This window comes from Leptonychotes weddellii, chromosome 4 (assembly GCF_054177405.1).
Source record: "Leptonychotes weddellii isolate Sample4059 chromosome 4, ASM5417740v2, whole genome shotgun sequence".
Taxonomy (NCBI): Eukaryota; Metazoa; Chordata; class Mammalia; order Carnivora; family Phocidae; genus Leptonychotes; species Leptonychotes weddellii.
In genome coordinates, this window is record NC_138372.1 from 131,355,410 (window position 1) to 131,381,033 (window position 25,624).

At 40.2% G+C, this 25,624-nt stretch overlaps 1 protein-coding gene and 1 long non-coding RNA gene across 2 annotated transcripts in view; both read right to left on the reverse strand.

Annotated features, from left to right (window-relative positions):
- Positions 1–25,624, reverse strand: part of RUNX1T1 (RUNX1 partner transcriptional co-repressor 1) — a 218,024-nt gene that overhangs the window by 149,203 nt on the left and 43,197 nt on the right.
- LOC145720934 (uncharacterized) overlaps positions 1,419–25,624 on the reverse strand; it is a 50,750-nt gene continuing 26,544 nt past the window's right edge. Inside the window, exon 3 of the long non-coding RNA XR_014144286.1 lies at positions 1,419–20,089. This is a non-coding gene — a long non-coding RNA (uncharacterized LOC145720934). The remainder of the gene's footprint in view (positions 20,090–25,624) is intronic.

The window sequence follows — 25,624 nt, forward strand, 5'->3', positions numbered from 1 at the left end:
GTTAAGTCCATCGTTCCTTTAAAACTTCTTTGGGTGTCACTTCAGCCAGAGACCCTCCACTGACAACCCATCCCCAGCTGATCCAGACAGCCCCATCTTCCCTGTCTAGATCCCTCTTATAGCACTGTACTTAGAACCAAGTCAGTCTCTCCACCTAGATCATATTTTATTCAAGGATACTGACAACATCTTACTTGTTTTTATATTCTCAGTACTCTGCACAGTGTCTGATACACAGAAGGTGCTTGATACATTTAGTATTTTAAATGAATACATATTGCTATAATGTCATAAGGGATGTCTATAGTCACAACTTTGAGACTCCAGAACTTTCAAGAGACATGATAAATTTAATTTAAAATCATCTCCATCTTTGTTCTACCATCCTAAAAGAATTCTAGAAAGAATTTCTATATTCTAAAAACATTAAATCACCAAAGATAAATCTAAAAAAGACACCAATAAATTATTGAATTCACCAGCCTTTCAGTAATCACAACATATTCTCTAAAGGCCTTTTATTTAATATTTTTTAAAAAGCTATGTAAGGCAATTTATATACATATAACCCACAGTCACCAAAAGCTCCCTTTTTTTACAGTAATTGTGAAATCATACATATGCACATTCAAAACTGAGAGAAAAGTGTATTATGAACCAAAAACACTATTTTTTCCTACATTCCACAAGTTTTTCTGTTGCTTGTTTATGGATGGTGGGATTACACATTATTTTTAATTTCTTGCTGTTTTCTCATTTAAATGTTCTACAATAAGAATATTTTATTTTTACAAGCAAAAAAACACACAGAAACCAATTTATTAGGATAAGTCACCTAGAATCGGGCATTGGGCACTGTACCGAAAGCTCGGCATGCTTTGTCTCGTTTTAAATCTCACTATGAAAAGGTACCACAGATTTGCCCATCTTATAAAAAGGAACTGAGGCCTAGAGGGGTTGGACAATCTGTCCAAGATTACAAGCCAGAATTCATTCCAGGCCTTTTCAGAGTTCAAGATCATCTAAAACTAATGTTCTTTTATACATGATCTAGGAAACTGAAATAAAGACACATTCCATAAATGTTAAATTGAGAGTTAGCATCATACTAGAATTTCATCTTCCAATATTACTGTACTGTGACCATGTAAATTTTAATTAAACAAAACTCAAAATTTAGCTCCTCAGTCACACTAGCCACATTCAAGAGTTCAACAGCCGTGGCTACACAGTTGTGGCCGGTGGCTACCCTATTAGAGAACTCGGCCCTGGGATGCTTCCGTCATCACAAAACTACGGCGCCATACTAGAATCATGGCTCCATGGCAGGAATCCCTGGAGGTGACAATGCAGACTGAAAGAGCAGGGATGAGGAGTGCCTTTCACTTCATCCTAAACACTGCAATCCCATTCAGATCTTTTACTTGTTTTATAAATTGGGCTTCTGCATAGGATTTCATTTGGTGGTTTAGGGGTAGAAAAAACAATAGCTGGAAACCCAACGACTAAGACAAGTGAGCTCTCAGCTCTGAAAAAGTGGGAGAGGAAGACAGAAAATTAGTAAACACTGGAGGAACTGCACGAATGAGAACAAGGCCAAGGACTCAGTCAGTGGCTGGGCCAGCAGCTAATCTGGAATCAGAGAGGACAGCCTGAAGACCAACTTCATGTCTTTAAAGATCATGAACTTGGGTTAAGGTGGAAAATGGGCAAAAGAATGAAGTGAATCCATACTAATCTATCACTATTTCTAGACAAAATGGTTTCAGTCATGCTTGGGTCATGTGCTTATGGGGACAACAATGGGAATTTCCCTTCCCTTCCTCTCAAGCATTTATCTAGCTAGTACTTGTCATATTTCTCTTGGTTCTGAATGTCTCCCAAACCACAGTGTGTCAGCTTCGAGAATGCAGAAATTTCTACCTCCACATGTTAGTTCCTTCATCTCTCCCACAGCTGTCACCACCTTTACTCCTGTGACTCCTGCTGTCAAGTCTAAGAACCACTTCCTGGAGGCCACCACATGGGTATCATGCAGCCCAGGGTTTAGCTACCCCACTTCAACAAGCACTGTTCCACATTGAGGTGCTTTATGCACTATAGTATTCTATTTAAGATTTCCTTTGGGGTGGGAAAAAAAGAGTCTCCTGTTTGAGAAGAGTTTGAAACCCCTGGCACAGGCAAGCCAGCAAATGTTCACTGAATGGCTGTGATAAAAATACTTAAGGAAAAACCAAATTGCCCAAATGCACAGAAAAGTAACTCCTGCTTATGTAAGGAGCAGAGAAAGACACAGGCATCACCAAGGGCCCATAAACTGATCATATGTATCTATAGAACACCCTGCTGCCAAATGCAGATCATTCCAGAAAGTGGAAAAAAGCCATTAAATAATAAGTGTTCCAAACATTTTACAATCTTTAAGTATGGACAAATTTCCTCCAGTAATATCTGTCTTATTTGCCAACATTAAGTGCCATTAAGAAGGCTTGTGGAGCTGTTGCAGAGGATCCTACACACAGCCAGTGTGCCATCAGGTACCAACATCCAGGTGGGAGGGATGGGGTGGCTGGGTGATAGACATTGGGGAGGGTATGTGCTATGGTGAGCGCTGTGACCTGTACCTCTGAAACAAATAATACATTATATGTTAAAAAAAAAAAAAAAGAAGAAGATAGCAGGAAGGGAAAAATGAAGAGGGGGAAATCGGAGGGGGAGACGAACCACGAGAGACTATGGACTCTGAGAAAGGAACTGAGGGTTCTAGAGGGGAGGAGGGTGGGGGGATGGGTTAGCCTGGTGATGGGTATTGAGGAGGGCACGTTCTGCATGGAGCACTGGGTGTTGTACGCAAACAATGAATCATGGAACACTACATCAGAAACTAAGTATGGTGATTAACATAACATAATAAAATATAAAAAAAAAAGAGCTAATGAATCAAGGCAGAAAATGATGAAGGTACACAGGGTATGTACATACCTGTGGCTAAATCGCAGACAAGTAAGGAGCAGGAGCTCAAATGGCTATTTGTTGAATTTAATCAAATATGCTCTTAAAAAAACAACCAGTACTGTTAGTTTAGACTTCACATGATAGGCAATTGGGAAAGCCCTGGGAGTTTTTAGGTAGTTGTGTGATATGCTCATTTCGATCTTATATTATGGGTATACATGGAGCAGAGAATAAATAGGGCAAGAAAGGCAAAAGAGCAGGCTTTCTGGTTTGCAATAGCCTAAGCTAGAAATAATACCGGCATCCAGCATGGAAGTGGCTCTTAAGAATGTAGACAACAAGATTCAGGAGACATTTTTATAGTCTATGTCAAACTCACAGAGCGTGGCAGTAAAATAAAATTAAACCTTGAGCAAGTAGGAATCTAGAGGTTCGTGGTAATGTTAAAAACCAACACCAAAACACAGCAGGATGAATCATTTGGAAAAAGGCGGGATAAGTTATGTCACCGTTTACTTAGAGATATCCCTGCAAGACTCTGTTGTTCTTACATAAAACATCCTGAATGTCTTCCTCTTGCACATGGGTCACCATCAAATTATTCTTCCTCCTAAATGTGCTTCTCCATCGCCATGAGCACCCTCAAGCACCACCATGGCTCCCTAGGACTTTCTCAGGAACTAGACGGCAATGCCCTTCACCCTACACCGCAGTCAGTTTATCCCACAACAGGTGGGATGATCTTGGTAAACACAAAACTATTCACTCGCTGAAATAAAAGTATTTACTCAAAAATACCTGAACCATCTACAAAGTGCCAGGTATTGTTCTAGACACAGAGAAAAGACAATGGACACAAAAGAAAATCACAGCCCTCAAGAACTTTACAGTCTAATGATTGAATCAAGTTACTCCCATCTTTAAAGCGTTTCAATGGTTTATCATCACTCTCAGGATAAAATCCAAAACCCTTTAAAAGACCTACAACCTAGACAGATTTAGTCTCTGCTGGCCTCTCCTATCTCCTCTCATATCTCTCTGGTTTTATCGGTTGCAAGCTTCACCTCACCTCAGGGATTATCAGCCTGGGAAACCTATCTCAGCTCAAATTCACTTAAGGAAGGCGTCCTTGATCCCTCCCCAGCCCCCGGTGTTGTAAGCTCTCCCGTATCATCTAATTGTTCTTTATAGGGCTAACTGCAACCATTATAAATAACTGTATAATTACTCGTTTGTCTAATACCCCCTACCAGACGGCAAAATGCTCTGTAATGGCAGGGAGCATAACATTTCATCTCCTATCATATATCAACTCAGTCCCAGAATTTAGTCCGCTGCTGAGAACCTAGTACAACAGTGGACAAATACAGACTTTTTCCATTTAAAAACACAGATTTTGGGGCACCTGGGTGGCTCAGTCGGTTAAGCGTCTGCCTTCAGCTCAGGTCATGATCCCGGGGTCCTGGGATCGAGCCCCACATCGGGCTCCCTGCTCGGCCGAGAGCCTGCTTCTCCCTCTCCCACTCCCCCTGCTTGTGTTCCCTCTCTCACTGCCTGTCAAATAAATAAAATCTTTAAAAAACCAAAACCAAAACCAAAAAAACCCACAGATTTGGAGGTACAAGTAGAGCAAAGCAACTGTATTCTTTATTTCAAAGTTTCTTCAGTGATAGAAATATCAAAATAATGGTGATAATAATGAAACCCCTATTTATACCCTCTTCCCCCATCAATGGGACTTCCACTGACACCATGCCACCCAACCCCCCCAACAAAAGGTACAAACTCAAGTGATTCACCCAAAATAGTGTTCAATATCTTATTTGGGTTCTTAGCACCATTTGATCTGTTGGGCAGCTTCTTATTCCTTCTCTCCTGTGGTAACATTCTTCTAGTTGTCGCTAGGAGTTTTAGTGAATGTTCCCTAAGGCCCCTGGCCTCTCCTCTCCACTGGGGCCTCACCTCCTCCTCTCGTGAACTGGCTTCCTTCTAGTCTCTGAGGCAGGCCTGCTCAGCTACTGCAAGAAATCGGGCCAGCGCTATCTCCAGGCAACGACTCTCTCCTGAGAACCAGACAAGTCATCTAGCTTGCTTCACAACCCCTTGACAGCTGTACTTAGAACCAAATCTAACATCTGTCTTAGGAGATCTGTGCCTCCTCCTAGATATCAACCTCTGGTACAGCATCACTTCCCCCCCCTCCCCGCCCCACCCGCACCCGAGCTGACCAAGCCCCAAACACCACAATCATCCTCAGACTCCTCCCTCCACATCATTCTCCTTCCACGTCCAATCCATTCCTTGCATCCTATCAATTCCACTTCTAAATACATTTACGATCCACCCTTAGCTGGGCTTCAGAATCTAGAGCCTCTGAAGGGTTTTCTCTACCTCCAGTCCCTCTCTGCACAAATGCCCCCTCCTCCTTGCTTCTAGAGCAATATTTCTAATACGTGAATTTGACAAAATCGTCTTATAATTCGCCTACACTATACAACCTACTTAGAATCTTTCTACAATTATTGAAGTTGGTTGGGATAAAAGATGAAGGTCCTTATCTTTTCAACTCTATCTCCAGCATCTAAGCAAGGATTTTACACATTAGGAGGCCCTTACATCATCTGTATTAAACTGTTCTTTTTTTTTTTTTAATATTTTGTTAAGTCATCTCTACACCCAACGTGGGGCTCAAACTTACAACCCTGACATCAAGAGTCGCACACTCCACCGACTGAGCCAGCCAGGCACCCCTTAAACTATTCTTTAAAAAATTAAATGATCAAGATGTCCGTTCTGTCTCCACTTAGTATGTACTATAATCATTAGATATAATGCAATCCCAACCAAAATACCAATAGAATTTTTCCAGAATTTTACAAACGTTGTAAAAATCAATCTGAAATGAAATTGAAAACAGCTAGGAAACTTTGAAAATGAAGTGTAATAAGGAAATGTAGCCTAGCATTTATTAAAATGCACCACAATTATAATAATTTGAGCAATGTGCTACTGGTACAGAAATAACCAATAGAGCAGAATAAAAATTTAAAAGAAGCAGAAAAATATAAAGCTCAGAAACAGACACACACTTATCTAAGAATTCAGTAGATGATAAGGATGACTTGTAATTTTAGGAAAAGGTAAAGCAATTCAACAAACTTTCTTAGGAATTACTAGACAACAATTTGGAAAAAATAAAGTAAACCCCTTTCTCATACCATATATCCAAAGTCATTCATTTCCATATGAATAAAATCTTTAATATAAATGTTTTTAAAATACTAAGTATATAAGTAATAGTAATACTAAGTATGTAAGTATATACACATATTTATTTAACCTTAGGATTAGGAGATCCTAACCTTGATAAGAAAGGCATAATGAACAATGGCACTTATTAATAAATTTGAGTACAACAAAAAAATACCATAAACTAAATAAAAGGCAAGTGGTACCCAGGAAACAAGTATCTGTTACGTGACAACAAATGGATTGATATCCTTGATATGTAAAGCGCTCCAACAAATCAATAATTAAAATTTGAAAAGCCTAACAAAAGTTGTAAAAGAGTGAAATAGGAATTGTACAAAGAAATAGAAATTATCTATAACCCAATGGAGAAAAAAGTTTAACCTCACTGGTAATTTTTTTTTTTTAATTAAAGCAAGATATTCTTTTTCATCTAACATATTGACACACTTTTTTTTTTTAAGATTTTTATTTATTTATTTGACAGAGAGATAAAGAGAGAGCACAAGTAGGCAGAGAGGCAGGCAGAAGGAGAGGGAGAAGCAGGCTCTCTGCTGAGCATGGAGACTGATGAGGGACTCGATCCCAGGACCCCGGTACCATGACCTGAGCCGAAGGCAGCCGCTTAACTGACTGAGCCACCCAGACTCCCTGACAGACTTCTTAAAATGACAATATAGGATTAGTTACAGTACACACTTCAACTAGCAAACTTCTGTAAAATGATACCAATTTTCTTGTAGGACAATAGGCAATATGTATCCATTGTATCCAAATTACATATATCCATTAATAAAGCAACTCCACTCTTTGGAAATTATCCTAAATAAACAATATCAAGTGCACAAAGATGTTTATACTGAAGAAGACTGGAAATAACTGAACTGTCCAACAATGGGCATTTGGCAATTCAAATTCTAATAAAACCACACAGTGGAACTTAATGATGTGTATATTTACATGGAAAGATCTTGAAATATACCAAGTCAGGGAAATAGTTACAAGATCTATTTAAAAAACAAAACAAAACAAAAAACTATTTTAACACAGTTATAAATGGATGGATTTGTGTTTGTGTGTAAGTAAAAGTCCAGAAGGATATGTATACAAAGGATCTACATCAGAATATTAAGAGGAGCTATCTCTTAAGTCAGTGGTTCACAGTGAGGCAGAGCTTTCAAATTACCATCAAATAGTCATGCTGTGAAAAGCCTCTTTCTTTTATATTTTTGGCTCAGTTTTAACCATATATTTAGACAATTCTAAGACCCTCATATTATAACATCTCTGAAGCTGGGATGAGTACTACAAAACCATGGAGTCAACACACTAAGCAAAAGTGCTTAGTGGCAGCATTTCTTTTCTTGGTGAGTGATTCACAAAATAACTGTGCACCTTAAAACCAATCTAGGTAAAATATAGCACACCTAGATTTTTCTAGGAAACTATCCGTGAAAAAATTTAAGGAACAATATACTTTGTTTGTTTTAATTGAAACTCTACCAAGACTGTTCAGCTTTGGATTGAAGGAGTGAAAAACTGGGATTCAAGATGACCAAAAGTGGGGGTCCAGGGAGGTGGGGTTCTCTACAGGGGCTGTAGCACATAAAAACCCTTGAACGCATCACAAAGGTAGAAGAAGTGCCTTATTCACCTCAGAATCCCAATCACCTAACAGTGTCTAACATCAATGTTTATTGAATAAAGGAATGAATGCTATTTTAGTAACAAATAAGTCCACACACAGCAGCAGAGAGAAAGGAAAAGACCTACAGGTCATGGGGTGGGGGAAGCCACAAGTCTACCAGAGCACTGTTGGAGTAAAATCCCCAAATAAATGATCAAATTCTTTATAAAGTGTTCAAGGAGCACCATGCACCATCAACAGAACGCTCCACATAAAGGAGTTCCAATAAAAAGCTAAGTCATCTAGAAGGGTTCCCAAAGATAAGTTTGAATCGCCTATGAATTTTATTAGCGAATTCTTTACATATAATATTTACACACCAGTTGAGAACTGAAGGTATGTGTTTAAGTGGATATTTCGCCTTAGTTTAATATGGGGAAAATATAAGGAGATCAAAATTCTGTACAGCTGTATGAATTTCACATTCATCATTTCTTAATAGATGCTGCCTCAGTTAATATTTTGCATAATACAATTTTTCATGGAGGCCCATGACCTTACTTAAATTAATAAAGTAATTCCAAGAAGGTGCCCTAATTAATGAATTGTTAATAAATACTCCCGAAGGACAAAAGCTCAAGTTCCATTTACCAAAGAAATAACTGCATGTGTATATTCCAATGCATCTAAGTCTATTTTCACCTCCCTTATTTCAAGACCCTTTAAAAGCCTGCATACCTTTTAATCTCAGGAAGACCACTGGGGAACCTAGAACAATAAAATTCTGGATGGCTACAGTCTGAATGACACATTTTTACAATTCACACACCACCTTAAGTTCATTTGTCTCAACTAGACACATAAATAAATTTCAACTTAATAAGTCCTTAATGTAGCTTCATCTGTATATATACTTTAAATGTGGGTAAACATGTTATTAAATTAAGATGACAGTCTAAATTCCCATCCATTTACTAGGAATCATTTATATTTCATATAGCACTAGAGATGTCTTCTCTGAGCTCATGAAGAATTATAATGGAGGAAAATCAAACCAAACATTGATGGACAACTGCAAAGAACATTCATTCCATGCACAAATGAAAAATGTCGCTGGCTAGAGATCTATAAGATCATTTCAAAAACACAACCTTCTCGAAACTGTCAGATAAATTAATAAAAGTAATAAATGTCTAAATGCAAAGGAAGTTGTTCTCAGTCAAGGTTTACCACATCATTATTGACTTGTTACTAACAATAACACAAATTAGGATATATCCAAAATCATCCATATGATAGTATCACTACTACTACTCCCTTAAAAAACAAAGTGGAAGAATTTTTGGAACACGGCAATAGAAGTCCACCATAGAAATCCACTGGGATTGTGAATGTCGACCTTCCTTGACTGGCGTGGAGTAAAGATGCTGGGAAACTGTTTTGACCAGTCAAACAAGCACTCAGTAAGTGCATCTCCCTTCTCAAAAGTACTGGCCAGTGCATCTCAGGAAAGTTCCTGAAGCCTGCTAAATCATTCCACATACCCTTCATCTTCTTTCTTTGAAAAACAGTAACTTAGTTGTACAAGCTTAGACATGCAAGAAAACAACAGATTTTCCCCTGGCAGATAATGTTTGATATGTCCCCTTGGGTTGACTCCAGACAAAATTATTAAGTCAGCCAGGTTTAATTTCAGATTCTCCCTGTTCTCCTTGGTTTATCTTTCTTTTAGTACCTTCCTCTATTCCACTCACCTCTAAGAAACCTGGAACTCTTATCCTGTCCCTTTGCTAAAGATATCAAAGATACTGTGACACCCACCTACACTCAAAGTCTGGCGCTTTAGATTAGTCCCCTATATGTATATTTCTGGGACTAACACTGCAGCAGTCATTTAAACTAGTCCATATAACACTGATGACTAGTAACGGTGGCTACACACACACACACACACACACACACTCACACTTTTCCTCATGGGCTAGTGAATCAGAATTACCCGAGTTTAGGGAAAGGGGGAAGGATAGAGGACACGCAGAAACACCAGTGCAATTGAGTAGAGGGAAGATATTTTTATCCCGTTCCTCCCTTCTGCCCCATGCTGAATACATTACCAGGTGCTCGGTAACAGCTGCATTTCCAGGTAATTTCCTTTAACAAACAAACATGGTCCTTCTCTGCCTTACCGTGAAGGATGATCTATTACAAGTCTGCTATTGGGCCTTCAGAAACCAAAGAAGTATCCACAGGAAAGACACAAGAGTATCACAAGAAGCAATTCCTGGCAGTTACCTACTCACAGATAGCATCCAATGAAATTGGATGTTAATAAAATGTCTCTTTATGAATATGATAAATACTAGAAAAAAATTACTATTTCCCTTTTCTCCTCTGCAAACGATCAGCTCATTTTCACCTTCTCTGTTTCAACATCAGTGTCACCTCCTCATGGCATCAATCCTCCCCTGGCCATCCAATCGCAAGAGGTTCTTCCGCTCTTTTGTTAGTTGCCTTCACAATACTTAAAAATTCAAAATTCTTTTACATCCCTTTCTTTCTACTTTAGGGGGCTCCCACCCCAGAACATTGCTGTGTCCCAGACCCAGCAGTGTCTGGCACAGAAGTACTCCAAAAGATGTGTTGAAACAAATGAGGAAGACAGGATTCTGACTTTCAATGGGGGCCACAAGAGAATGTGAACTGGTTATAAACCCAGCAAGAAAAGAAACAGAGAGGTGTCATGAACCAGAAACACAAAAGGAGGGTTAACAACCATGAGTTCATGCTGAGGTCAAGGTTAGATGCGTGGTATGATAAAGCAAAGAGGAAAAGCTGAACAGGAGAGAGAAAATGAAGAAGGCTTTCCAGACTGAATGTGCCCCCAGCACGTCCAGCTGGGTACAACCCCAGACAGACGAGGTGAGGCAAGAAAGTCACTGGGTAAAAAACGAGGGTGCATTAATCTTAGAGACATTGCTTGACTCGTCTCAATCCTCCAGCCAAATTCTGATAACCTCACACCTTTCTTAAGAGAGCAAAGTGAGGTCATCAGGCATAAATCACGGCAAACCCTTTCCTCAGAACCCCTGCTTACCTGCACCCATGTCTCAAGTTTTGGAAGAGGCAATTTCCCCCTCTAAGGGGAAAGTCATGCCACCTTCTTCTCCAGTCTGTCTGGCTCACTACCTGCTTCTTCCGAGAATCTACGCATGTTCAAGTCTCTCCCACCAAGTACAGACCCTCCCTCCATGTTGATGGCATTCCCTCCATCTTCCCACTGCCAGGCTTCTGAGGGGTAGACCTCAGGGGCTCCGCCCACGTTATCTCTTCCATCCACTTTGCAACTCACCACAAACAAGCTCCAACAACAGACAGGGGTTACTGGTAACTACCTTCCCTCCAGATGGCCAAATCCAAAAGGCAATCTCGACTCTTCCCAATTACTGGTCTCTCTGTGGCATTTCACACTGTGGACCACACCCTCCATGAAACTTTGCCCCTGATTTTAATGACACCCAACTCTCTCCTCTACCTTGGTATTCCCCAGTGTTCTTTTCAAGGTTGTGGTCTCTTTACAATATATATTTTCCTCCTGAGTCACTCCAAAGGTTTTAGCTATCGGAAGTGACTTCGAATCAAGATTTCCAATATATACCTCTCTACAAAACAAACCTGTGATTCAGCTCCTTATGGAATATTTCAGTCATTATATACCAGGTAAACCTGGAAGTTATGCTTCAAAGTGAACTAGCCATCTTCTCTTGACGTATTATCTCCAATTCTAGTTGATGGTAACCAGTTGCCCAAATCAAAATTCAGATCATCCTAAATACCACTGCTCCCCACCCCCGGGCCCTATATCCAACTGATCACTAGAGCCCTGTGGTTCTCTTTAGTTAGTACTTGTATTTGCAGATCCTGCTGTTCCCTTCCTTCCTTCCTCCCTCCTTCCTCAGTGACACTGCAGCCAACCATCATCCTATCTCACCTGGCAGATTGCAAATTTCCCCTTCTTCAACTTACCCTCCACAATTGTTCCCAGAGTGATATTAACACTCAAACCCAATAATATGATTTGGCTTAGAAGTCCACAGTGGCTTCCCTTTCTGCTGCTCCTACCTACAATGTAGATGTCTACTTCTGTTACCTTCTCATGCTGTAAGTTCCAGCCATGCTGGCTCATGCCTTAGCATTTCTGCTTCACGTTCTCCCCTGTATTTGAAATGTCTTTTGATTACAACAAGCTTGTGATCCTTCAAGGCACAGAACAAATGCCACCTCCTCCATGAAGCCTTCCCTAATTACTCCTGCTCCACATTCAAACTGGAGGGAGTTGATGACTCCCTTCTTTAGGCTCTATTTTGCATATATCTGTTAAGTGAATTTAGCATCATCTATTATAATTGTTTTGTTTGCAGGTGTGTGTCCATGTGTGTATACTCTACAGAAACACAGACACATACTTCCTGAAAAAGGCTAATGTCCTATTATTTCACCCCAGCATTCTGCACGGTGCTTAGTACATAGCTGGATCTGAATAAATGTTTGCCGTCACACTGCTGTAAGTCAGAAACACTAGCATTTAGGACAACAAGATAAAAGAAATGTATCAAGGTGAAAAAGAAAAGAAAGGAAGTGAGAAAGAAAATAGCACTGCTACATTAGACTCTGCCCTGCGAACCAACTGGGAACTAGGAGTTCTGGCTCTACTGTTCTTCCAAAGCTCTCTGTTCCTTCCTCTATCATAATGTAACACACATTTTATTACAGATGTCTTTGTATGTGTCTTCTCTGCTTGGGTGCAACTTCTACTACTAATATTGTCAAAACATCTTAATAGCAGTTGTATTTATCGAGCATTTACCAAGTGCCAGGTCTTTGCTGAATGCTTTACATGTGTTAACTCATTTAATCTTCACGGTAAGCTAATACTATGGATGTTATTAATATTACCATTTTACAGGTGAAAAAAACAGAACCTTAAAAAGATGAAGCACTGTCCCATTGCAAAGGAAGAGGATTCAAAGCCAAGGAGTGGATTTCTGGGCCCACGCCCCGGAGTGCTGTACTATATACTCCTATGCTACATAACTACGATATCATACTACTAATGATCCCCGCCAATCATCCACCACCAAATATATGCATAAAGGCCACCAGGATCCCAAGAAGACACGGGCTATGTTTGCCTTCTTCACTACTTGGCACACAGTGAGTACTCAGTAAATATTTGCTGGCCCACTGGCTAGCTAAAGGATTGTTTAAAACTTTGGGCTTAATGTTTTCTTCCTTCCTTCCTTCCTTCTTTACTTCCTTCCTTCCTTCCTTCTTTCCTCTCTCCCTTCCTCCCTCCCTCCCTCCCTTCCTTTCTTATTCCTATAAAATGAAGGTGTGGTTCTTTAAGATTTCTTTGAACTGTAAAAATTCTATGGTTCTATTATATGAAGGTAAAGTGCTCCCCACCTAGGATATGATGAGGACACACTGGGAAGAGTACAGGCAGGTAACCAAGAGTGTGGGTTGGACATGAGCAACCTTGACTGGAATCGTAGGTCCACCTCCTAACTGGGCAAATTTCTTGATCTCTGAACTTTTATTTCCTCACCTTAAAATATGGGTGGTCCTAGTAGTGATCCACTACTGCCTCAGTAAGTGACTTTGAAGATTAAAAGAGTGAAATATGAATATGAAGCACATAGACAATGCCTAGAACATACACAAGCATTCATACATGGCAGCCATTACTTCCTGCAACACTCAGAATCACAGCCTAGCTGATACACTCTCACACCAAGGAAAAGGTAAGTGTCCACTCATAAAGAAAACACAGTATTCTTACAGAAAGACTCTGTCCTATTTCATTATTTCACTGCCCTCACCTACGTTGTGGGATTCAGCATGTGTTAGAAAGAAAAGATTTAGCAAACTATATTTTCATTCCAATTTATAGGTTCTCTTTTATACCTCTCTCCTTGAGTCCTCATTTCTTCATATCCAGAGAACTCAATCAGACCTCAACCTCTCCCATTTCTCATTTCTTTCACAAGAAGATGTATTTCTTGGGGCGCCTGGGTGGCTCAGTCGTTAAGCGTCTGCTTTCGGCTCAGGTCATGATCCCAGGGTCCTGGGATTGAGCCCCTCATCGGGCTCCCTGCTCCACAGGAAACCTGCTTCTCCCTCTCCCACTCCTCCTGCTTGTGTTCCCTCTCTCGCTGTCTCTCTCTCTGTCAAATAAATAAATAAAATCTTTTAAAAAAAAAAAAAAGATGTATTTCTTATTTGTTATTAAAAAAAAAAAAAAAAGTTGGATGAGTATGGAAGAGGAGTCTTCCTAAGGAGGAATCTTAATTCAAATTTGTCAGACCCCTTTGCTAGCTCATCTCTTTACAGAGCATCCTGCCCCCCTCAAAAAAAATAAAAAGTTTCCCCCAAAGTTAATTTTATTCAATTTAGAAATTATTTTAAGAAAATTGACATTCATTATCTAAGATTAGCTAAGATATCCTCAAATGCCCCCAAACCAAGTTTATGAAATCCCTTTCCAAAAAGAAACATCTAGTTCCTTATCCTTGTCAAATTTCAATATTAGCAACCAAGAAAAATGTACTAAAAGGCAAAAAGCAGCTAGGTTCTAGCAGGCTATCACAAAAATAAAAGAACTTTATAAAAAGCTGTAATTCATTATCATCTCATAAAATTTAATAAGTACACAGAGAGTACCCTATGTAGGAGATAAAATTTTAAGTAAGTGAAACTAAAAACTAGCATGACTATTTTATATTTTTATAGTAACACAGGCATAAAGGGTTATATTAAAGATGGCACAGGTAAAATTCTTCAGTCATATTTTCTTTAGAATTTTGAGAAGACGGTATTAAAAATCCTAATACCTTAAAGCTGAGTTTATACCAAATCTTCTAAATTTTTTTTATCAGACAATGTTTGTTTTATCCAACTGCTGATTCCTATCGTCCATGATAACAAGAGTCAGGATGGTATAAATCAATCAATCAAAACCCAGACAAAGCTCACAGTAAATTACACAACCTTCTGTGCTCTCAAAAATCCTCATGAACCAACATTAACCAATTTCAATTTTATGTTTTATTACTGCTCTGGCTGATTCTCTTGTGTGGAAATTAATTAGCAGCGAGATGGGCAAAAGAGAGGCAGCAGAAGAGAAAAGGTCAAAATCAATTCACTTTGAATAAACAGACTGTAACTGATAGTTGGCTGTATTCACATTTTGTGAATGAGAAAACCAACGTGACTTCTGCAAGGTCTCACAGAAAGGCAGCTGTGAAGAAGTCAACGCCAGACTGGGATCTAGGGAAAAAATGGCTAAACAGGACCAAGAAGGCGTAAATCTGTTGTGTCCTGATCAGTCTTTTCAAGAGATGATAAAATGAGCACTATGAAGAGGGGGGCTTAGTAACCAGTAAACTCTTACTCCATGGCAGGACCTCATCCAAATTCATAACCCATGTTTACATACATGCTATGTTTGCTTCATGGGTCTCTCTACATACAGAGAGGCAGGCATCGGGTAAACCTAATGAGGGTTAGATAGAACGAATATCATTATCACTATCACTGCCATCACCAACCATTCATTAACTGGGGGCCAGCAAGTATGGGACTCTTTTCATGATTTCATTTCATACTCAAGAGCACCAGATGAGCAAATTGAAGCACACCAAGCCAGTAAAAGGACGGCAGATGAGGAAATCCTACTCAGTTTTGGCTACAAAGCCCAAGCTCTTAAGCAACAGGTTATCCTCCACCTGGAGACCACATTGGTTCAAGCAAGGACACTGAGGAGTCAACTAACTCCACACTGAAGGAGTTCTACATAGGATACAGGCAACAGGAAGTAGTGGTGAAACTCAGGGTCTACCCTAGGGTATTCGGAACGGAAAGGAGAAGGTATTCACAACAGGAGATGTGAGTATAGCTCTGATGGTCACTAAAAGCAATATAAATACTCCCTTAAAAGATAGGAGAAATAAAGGTCTAATGAATGGGAAGAACATAAAAGTTAATTTCAAATGGGATTTAGGCATGATCACCACAAACCATCATATAATTACAATGAAATTTCAGAGCTTCGATCAAACACCCATCGAGTATTTTCCATATTCTCAAAACTGTCTACCCATTGTAGCCATGTGCAATTTCACGTTCTCCACTTCAAATTCTATCTCAGGCCTCAGTTCCTCCCCCAAGCTACCATCCTACGTGTCCAACTGTCTGCAGAATGGCTCCCGTAAGAGTCTGGAACTCATCAGTGAGAGTATCCTTTCCACAGAACTCCTCCTTCCTCCTGACTTCCTCAGCTCCACAGAGGCACGGCCATCCTGCCAGTTACCCAGGCTCAAAATGTCGGCAGCACTCCTGAGTCTGCTCCCTCCTTTCCTCTTCAATGATAGCATGCATTGTGAAGAACGCCCATGCCACAGACTCTAAGTCCTTGGTGCTTTTAAAGTCCTCCCATGCTGATCCAGACCATCACTGCCTCTTGCAACGGCTTCCCAATGAATCTCTACTCTCCTGCCTCTCAACCTCCGTGGTCATCATTATTTCAACTTTACCACCCCTGCTCAGCTTCATGCTCTTTCAGGGCTGGGACTCTGTTCTCCTTTCTCTGAAACCCCTGCGATGCTTCGCACCAGGTCTTTCCCAGAGGCAGTACCTAAATATTTTTATATTAAAATGAATCCTCTCTACCGTGCAGCCACTAGAAGTCACTTATACTTTGAGATGACACCAAGCAGCACCACAACTCGGTGAGCTGGAGATGGGGCAACCACGTCGTGAAAGGCAGGAAGTTCAAGTGGGTCCAAGGAAACGATGGAGATCGTTAAACTGACACGACTTGTGTGACACGGGAAGTCAATGCCACCGCCTGGGTTCTCCCAGAGGACACAAATTATTTCATTGATATCTTATTTCCATTCATGTATCATTTCAGACTTACAGGGCAGAGCTGACTTCTCATATGCTAAGAGACACTAGAGTAACTTTGTAACCAGCTGAACCCATTTCAAGGGGACTGGGAAGCTGACTTGACAGACCTTACCCTATGTAGGAGGTTCTAAATTGTAGCTTACAGGAAGAGTCACAAATAACGCCCCTCTAGAAAAACACATGATTTACACAAAGATTTCCCGTATTACTCCAGTTTGACTATTAGTTTACCTTTGGCAAATGCCTGTTGCTCGGCACGTCATACCTAAAATGGGATTAAAAGCACAAAAATACTGCAGTCAGGACCCAAAGAAGACAGAACAGGTAGGCTTGACTAGGACTGGGTCGAGCAGTTGTTAGGTTAGGGAACTCATCCCACCACACACACAAAAACAAAAAACAAATTGTCATATGGTTTCACTTATTTGTGGAACATAAGGAATAGCATGGAGGACATTAGGAGAAGGAAGGGAAAAATGAAGGGGGGTAAATCGGAGGGGGAGACGAAGCATGAGAGACTATGGACTCCAAGAAACAAACTGAGGGTTTTAGAGGGGAGGGTGTTTGGGGGAGGGGTTAGCCCAGTGATGGGTATTAAGGCGGGCACATACTGCATGGAGCACTGGGTGTTATATGCAAACAATGAATCATGGATCACTACACCAAAAACTAATGATGTACTGTATCATGACTAACATAACATAATAAAATAAAATTAAAAAAAAACAAATTGGATTGAATGCCAATGATAGTAAAATAAATACATGCCTGATGCCTGTAATAAAAAAAAATAATAGCAATATCCATGAGGCACACTGAGGCCTTCAGCCTGAGGCGCTGCTTAAAAACCTCATGTGACAGCATCATGCAGAGGAGAAAAATGCACGCGCCTAAGGTGCTGGGCCCAGGTTCTCCAGGATGAGTGTTAACTCTGTTTGATTGGAAAGTCCTCAGAATGGCCTAAAGAGCCCTCCACGATCTCCCGCTCACTCTCTAGTTATCTGGGTCTCCTCTCCCAGTGTTCTCCCATCTTCACTCAGGTCCAACCCCGCCACACTGGCCTCCTTCCTCTTCCTGAACTGCCCCAGGCCACACTCCGGGCTTCAGTCTCTGCCTTGATGTCCTCTCCCCCAGTGAGTCACAGGGCTCCTTTGCTTACCTCTCAAATCTCTGCACCAAAGTCCCTTCTCAAAGAGGCCCATCTCATCCACCCTAATTAAAACTGCAACGGGACCTCTTGCCTCAACAGCCCTAAGGACCCTCCTTATCCTGCCCAAGTTTTTTGTAATTATCATCTTCTAACATACTACAGAATTCACCTGTTTTGTTTATCATTTATTGTCTGTTCCCATCCACCGCCCCCCCCACCCGCCCCCACCCCCCACAACGCATACCCTGGAAGGGAAGGTCTATGAGGGCAAGGAATTACACCCGCTTTATTCACAGGCTCATCCCCAGCAGCTAGAAAAAGGTGTAGCGTATACTAAGAGTTCGATCAATACTTGCCACATGACTGATTAAAGGAACGCATGAACCACAAAGCTCTCATTAACTGAGTTACAGGGTAGTCTTCGGAGACATCCATCACCCATATTACATGAGAACACTGGGCTAGGCACTTAAAGGTAAGAAAGGAATAAGAGACAAGAGTCTTTGCCTTCAAACAATTTGTTCCAAAATTTCTTCACAGGTTATATTAGGGCAAAGGATGCCACACCCTCTCAATCTATTCACCCGCTTCCTCCAACATCTGCTACACACCTGCCTAAATGCAGTTTACAATGCAAAGGATCTGTGTTCTGAGCAGCTGAGGAGTCCTTCAAGAAAAGTTCCCACGTAATTCTTTCAAGTAAAATTATTGCATAAATTATTGAGGAAGACAAGAGCATAACCTGTGCACTTTCAATATGGGCTAAGTTACAAAAATGTTGCCAAATGTTTAGCTCACCAAAGGAACCAATTCAACTTAATGTATTTTCAATAAACAATTAACTTTAAATGTAAACATTTACAATTAATGCTGACTGCTTAAATGAACATTCAATATAGTTTTTCAGACCTTTAAGGACTTCTGGTTTTGTCAAAATTTATGAGGTGTCAGTAAATAACGTCTAGGCCCTGTTCCCCTTTCCATCTTAAATTGAGGGGAAAGTATGACAGATCATTATGGAGACCCTGTGTGTGTACAATATGACTTTAGTATGACTGGAGCTTGCCATGGATCTCAATCCCTAGAAATACTATAACCTCTGTTGTAAAGCATGTTGTAGAAGAAAGAAGCGGCGGAGGGGAGGGGGGGAGGAGGGAAGAAGGGACAGACTGAACAAACTACACACCTGGTCTCCTGAAGGTGAGATGTTCATTTCATGTAAGTAGGCTGTGGGTAGTACATCTTTAAATACGTTTTAGGAAAACGAGGAGGTGCAGAGAGCTGTTTCTACTACTATAAACCAAACCAAAGCAAACCAAACAAAAAAATAAAGGCCACGCAAAGTAACCGAAATTGAAAATAATCACAAAGTGGCTATTATCCAAGATATGGTCACTGTCCTTAGTGGACAAGAGAGGAGAAATCTAGTGGTCTAATTTGCAATATTATATCATATAAACCAAATGAATTTAAATGAGGAGGCATGGTACCGAGGTCAGATGTGTTACTTAGCACATAGACTCTACATGTGAGGCCCCTGTCCTGGGAGACCCAACACAGATTAGCTCCTGTATCTATCTCACCTGGCTGACTGGCCTTTCCTTTCTCCCCTCTTCCTAGAGAAAAACAAATGTAACCTCAATTTCTGCATTCATGGCACCCTGCTGAGTAGACTCAGAATGCACACAGGAAGCTGAACAGACCATATCTGGGATGGCCTACAAAGTTTCCATAAGGTGACTTTGTAGTGAGGTAACTATCTCTTCTGAATTTTCCTGAAGTTTTGCAAACCCATCACGTTGTTAAGAATCCAAATAGTGCTTCACTAAGGAAAATGATCCATCTGAGGAGCCAACATCGAGCTTTCTTATTCTGAACTGTGATTCCCACCCCCAGCTTCTCCAGCTCTTCTCCTTCCCTTCTCTTTCTCTGACGTCCCAGTCTGAATACGGCAGCAATAAATGTGACTCCTCTCACATAAATGTGCAGATGTTAACAGCTCCGTACAGTTCTGTAGGACATGAAAAACATTTCAAGAATCTTACAAGTGCTGACGAAACTTGCCTGAATTAGCCACACTACCTCCTCCTCCACATTCCTTAAGCATCATTTGTTTTCCTGAATGTGTGCGGTGGGGGGATCTGAAAAAATAACAATTTACCGATTGAGGAGGAGAGAACCTCTAGCCAAAAACAAATACACAACTGTAATAGGGAGCTAGCTTAAAGATTAACTCAACTAACCCATATATGCAATAAAGTTATGTCCAAGACGATGGTAACTTGGAACTCTTTAGATTTTCAACCACCAGGAACATCTGCCCCTGCCCCAATCCCACAATTCCTCTACAGAAAGTCTGACCAGCTAAAGACTGCCTCACAGACTAAATGAGAATAGTTGAAGGATTGTTTCCTGCCATTAAGTACATCATTCATGCAAAAACTAAGGAGCTCCTTATTTTCCCCATTTGAGTATATTAAGAAATTCCTTTCAAATGGCTTATCTAACAACAATATGTAACTAATTAATAAACAGTTACTGTTTATTATGAATTAAAACTCATAATATCCTTCATATAACCACAATTATCATACTGATTCAGAAGGCAATTTGGCCTGAAGTTAAAACTAAAAAAAAAAAAAGCTGTGTGAGTGTGTGTGTGTATGTGTGTGTGTATGTAAAGCAACTGATAGAATGTTACTTGTCAAAATGTTTCAAGTTCACTGAGATACATTTTGGCTGAGATTAAAAAAAAAAAAAAAATCCAGGTTGTTTCACTGGACATGGATTTTGCCACCGAATTCCTTGAGTTTTCTTCCTTATATAATTCTAGATCAAGAGCAACAGACTGCAGATGCTGAGCACTACCATAGCAATATTTTAACAGTGTTTTATTAAAAAGATAACAGTACCAGAAAAGGATTTCCAGCAAGATGCTGCCAACTGTTTAAATATTCCTAGAAACCAGCCCAAATGTTTTATTATGATCAGCATGTCAATGGTAGATCAGGTGTCTATTAGGAACTGGGCATTGTGCTGGGTCTTTTAAATGAATTATCTCATTTAAAACTCACAATAATACCGTGGTTTTAGGTACTATTTTCCCTTTCAGCAGATGAGAAGACATAAGCTACAAAAGGTTAAATAATTGCTCCAGGCCCAACATCAAGCAAATGGCAAGGCCAGAATCCAAGAGTTTTTCTGATACTAACATCCATGCTCATTCCAATTCAACAGAATGCCTCCATGGATTTAAAGGATCATCTATCTCACTCCTTCAATAGTTATTTAGTGCCCACTAAAAGCATGACACATAGCAGCTCAAGTTATCCTTTTAAAAGATTAATTTAGATCATGTCACTTCTGATGGCTTCAGACATAGCAAGAATAAAATCCCAACTCCTAGCAATGGCTGCCTGAACTTGGCTCAAGCTACCTTTGAAAATGCCAATTATGTTTTCACCCCAGGGTTTTTGAACTTGCTACTCCTCGGCCACTAAATCTTCAGATCACTCAGATTTCAGCAAAAATCTTAAGGATCTTTAAGGAGTTAAAGGTGCCTTCCTTGACAATCCAAACTAAATGAGCACCCCGCCCACTCTCCCACCCACCAGCCCTCCAGCGTGGTTTTTAATCTTAGCCCTATCTGAAATTATCTTGTGGATGTATGTTTCTTTGTTTATTGTTGGAGTCCTCCCAACTAAGATACAAAATGTCCTGAGAGGAGGGACCACCCCGGTCTCACTCACCAGTGATTCCTCAACACCTAAAAGAGTGTCACACCCACAGTGCGAGCTCAGTAAATAAATATTTGTTAAATGGATGACTGAACTCTAGGTGCCATGGAGACACATGCATAATTAGATACAGGCCTGACCCTCAAAAAGTGTTCAATCTGTAAGGGGACAACGACACAAGTAATTCCACAAGGCAAAATGCCCTAAGTGCCAGAAACGAAATAATAAAAACATTATGTGGTTTTAAAACAGAAATTTTTTTTAAAAAATCATATACCAACGTAATATTAAAAACTACTTATAATTTCCTGAAGAAAGAAAGGAGGGAGGAAGATAAATTAACGCTGGAATAGGAGAGAATACACACACACACACACACACACACACACACTCATGTTATTCCTCGGAGCGGAAATGCTCAGTTCAGTCACGGCTTGGAAGATATAAACATCATTGAAATTCAAAAGCAGTTCTGAAAGAGAGGATGCCTCAATTGGTATGCAAGGGAGGCTTCCTCCCCCTGAATACATTATGAACTTGCAGCATGCTAATATGCCATGCTATCATAAGCACCAGATGGGGCAGTAGGCAGTACATGTCCCATCAAACCTCAAGAAGATGTATTAATGTTCATGCTCTTTAAAAAAAAAAAAAAAAATCCTAGACTTCCACATTTCTTAGCATTCAGTCACTTTCTCTCAAAGCACAGTCCTCCCGGGCTGCTCCTCTTCACCAGATGGTGCCAGGAATCATTTCCATCTATTTTATCACAGGAGGCAAAGGCCACAAAGCGTGTCAGACTACGCTTACTGAAGGCACACCAAGCACAAAAGAGAACAACAGAAGATCCAGGAGCCATAAGAAATAAGTCTTCTCCAGGCAATACAGATGAAACATTTTTTAATTGTGCTGGACCCTTATTTACGCTCCACACGGAGGGGGACAAAAAGAACGCTTCCGTATGTCTAAACTTTCAAGACTACCTGGTATTATTGTGAAGTTGAAGTCTACCCTAAATATTCTCTAAAGATAATCAATCAGCTAAACTCACAAAATTGTGAATAATCAGAAGGTGGCCTCAAAATGAGGCAAGGGCATAGTAAATGGTACCTGAGTGTGCCGAAATAGACTTGCTTGTTTAAAAGCAACTCTCAGAACAAATAACATCCCAGAATCAGGTAAAATGCGCCCTCTCTTAAGTATCTCAGTCAATTTAGCTGTAATGTGTGGGAATCTGAATATGCCATTAGAAACCAAGGATCTGAATAAATACATTACTTGTAATTTCTTGAGTATTATTTTTTAAATACATCGTTTAAAATAAATAAATTGCCTTGATTTCCATTCATCTAGGATCTCCCCTAGTTTGTTTATGATCACAAAGGGGTATTTTCTCTAGAATACAGAAGGAGACATAAACTGTAATTTACAACAGTGTTTCTCAAACTTGAATGTGCTTCAGAATCCTCTGAGAACTTGCTCAAACACAACTGCTGGGCCGCCCCCAGAGTTTCTGATCCAGTAGGTTTGGGGTGGGGCAAAGAATGTGCATTTCCAGTAAGTTCCCAGGTGATGCTGATGGCCACTGGGCCACGAACCCTACTTTGAGAACCACTTATCTACATCATTCTGTACCATGTTTCCAAAGAGCTCCCTTACCCTTAGAAAGCTGGTATCTTAGGGGCACCTAGATGGCTCAGTCGGTTAAGTGGTTAAGCAGTTAAGCATTTGACTCTTGATTTTGGTTCAGGTCATGATCTCAGGGTTGTGGGATGAAGCTCCCACGTGGAGCCCCACAACGAGCTCTGCGAGGGGCTCCCCGTAGGGCTCCACGCTGGAAGTGGAGCCTGCTTATGATTCCCTCTCTCTCCCACTACCCGCCCCCCCCGGCCCCCCCTGCTCACATGCGCACTCTCTCTCAAAAAAAAAAAAAAAGTAAAAAGAAATAAAGTCTGGTATCTGCAGAATATCAGCAATATCCTTGTAAAAACAGACCCACTCAGTTAAGCTAAACTGACCCATGAATTTTTTAAAAGGCACAAATGAATAGAAATACTTATAAAATATCTGTCAAATTAGCAAGATTATTCTTTCAAGGCATACTATATAATGATAGTCCCTGAAACTCTACAGTCCTGCCCTGTTCCCTTTAAAGGATTCAATGTAAATGTTGAAACAAACAGAAGGGGGCAAAAATATTTCAAGAAAGCTGTGTTAAAGCAAGAAATTACATGTTTTTCATGAGAATACTATCTATATCATGTACTGAATGAATTATCTTAGCAATCTCTCTGGAGTCTTGACAAATTTTATCAGCCTATCAAATTCCTACTTATCTAAGATTATTGGCTAAAGAAAGTGCTTGGCTGAATTTCTTGTGTTAACTGAAAAAAATGAAAATATTTTGTTATTTGTCTTTTGCTAGAATCGTATTCCTATGTCTGCTGGAGAGTGAAACCTTACAACCATCCTCCCAAACTACATGCAAGTGCTCAGGTAAAAGGAGAGCCAATTTCCCAAAATATTGTGTACAACAGTCAAAAGCCTTCGACTTTGTTTCTAATTTCAGTATTTATGCCAGGAAAGGTTTAAGTATTATACGCTGTATTAGACTCTTAGTAAATATGATCATGATAAAGTAACAGATTTATAATGAATGCAATCTCAACTACTATGCAGCGAGTCACCAATAAAGTTGTATGGTTCAAACGTAAATGTATTATTCTTCCTTAACTCTGAAAGCAAATGTTTGATTCCTAAACACCATTTACCAAAAATTTTATAAGATTACCTTCTTATTTTTTCCCCTCATAATTAACATGCTTTGTGCATTAATTTTTTCCTTTAAAATCTCTGTGAATCCCAGTCCACCTCTCACCCACTCACTGACTCATTAAGCAAACATTTGCTGATTGCCTACTATATGCCAAGCTCACAGGTAGCCTGGAATGGAATTATTAGAACTAAGAAATCAAGATCTTAATGTAAATGGCAGCTTTATCAAGAGGAGTTGATGATGTTTAAAACGTCTATTTTAAACAACAAAGAGTATGTATCTTGGGAGACATAAAAGGTTAGACAGAATTCATCTCTCTAGCAACATCCCCTACCAAGGAACAGGAAAATCACTGGGGGTGGGGGGGGGTGGGGGGTGCTCTGAATTACCTAACTTGAAGCAACACATGAAAACTGTCACTCCGTAATAACTGAAAAACCAGGATGGGCTTTTCTTAAGCATGCACTTTATTATTTTACTCACCATTCTAAGTTTGGTTATCTGTTTCCAGGTGAGCAAATTAGTGGAATGGGTAAAAGGGTAAAAGGGTGGGCAGATGACAGAAAGAGAGGAGAGAAAATCCCATCAAATGTAGACAAAACTCATCAAGCACAATTGTGTAGAGCCCGTTTGTGTGGCTCAAACACCATCCCTCCCCCCCCCCCCGCCACCCCCAGCTTTTTAAGTCCAGGGAGCACCACTGTCTGCCTTTAATAATTACTGCTTGCATGTAAACTATGCTTTTTAGGGGCACATAGCACGTTTCCAGTCATTATTATCACGGTCCTGTGAAGTAAAAGTCAGCAAGGCAGAATGATTTTCTCTAAGACAAAGAAAGTGAAGCTCAGGCAGACAGAAAACTGACTTGTTCCTGGTTATGCCACTACGTGGAAGAACCCTGATTCACACCCAGGAATTGGCATCCTCAACACCCTGAGCTTTTTGAGGGATGACCTGATAAAACACAACATAGTAATTGCTTGCAATACAAATCCAAGTTGTAAAGCAAAAGACAAAAAAAACACGTTCGGCACAAAGGGAGCAAGACTACAGTATGAAGACCATGGCCATCCAAAATGACTGCTAATAAGGACAAAAATTTTAAACCGGTAAACAGAAGTAACTTAGTGGCTTAGAGAGGTCCTCTTCTACTCTCCGGAAAA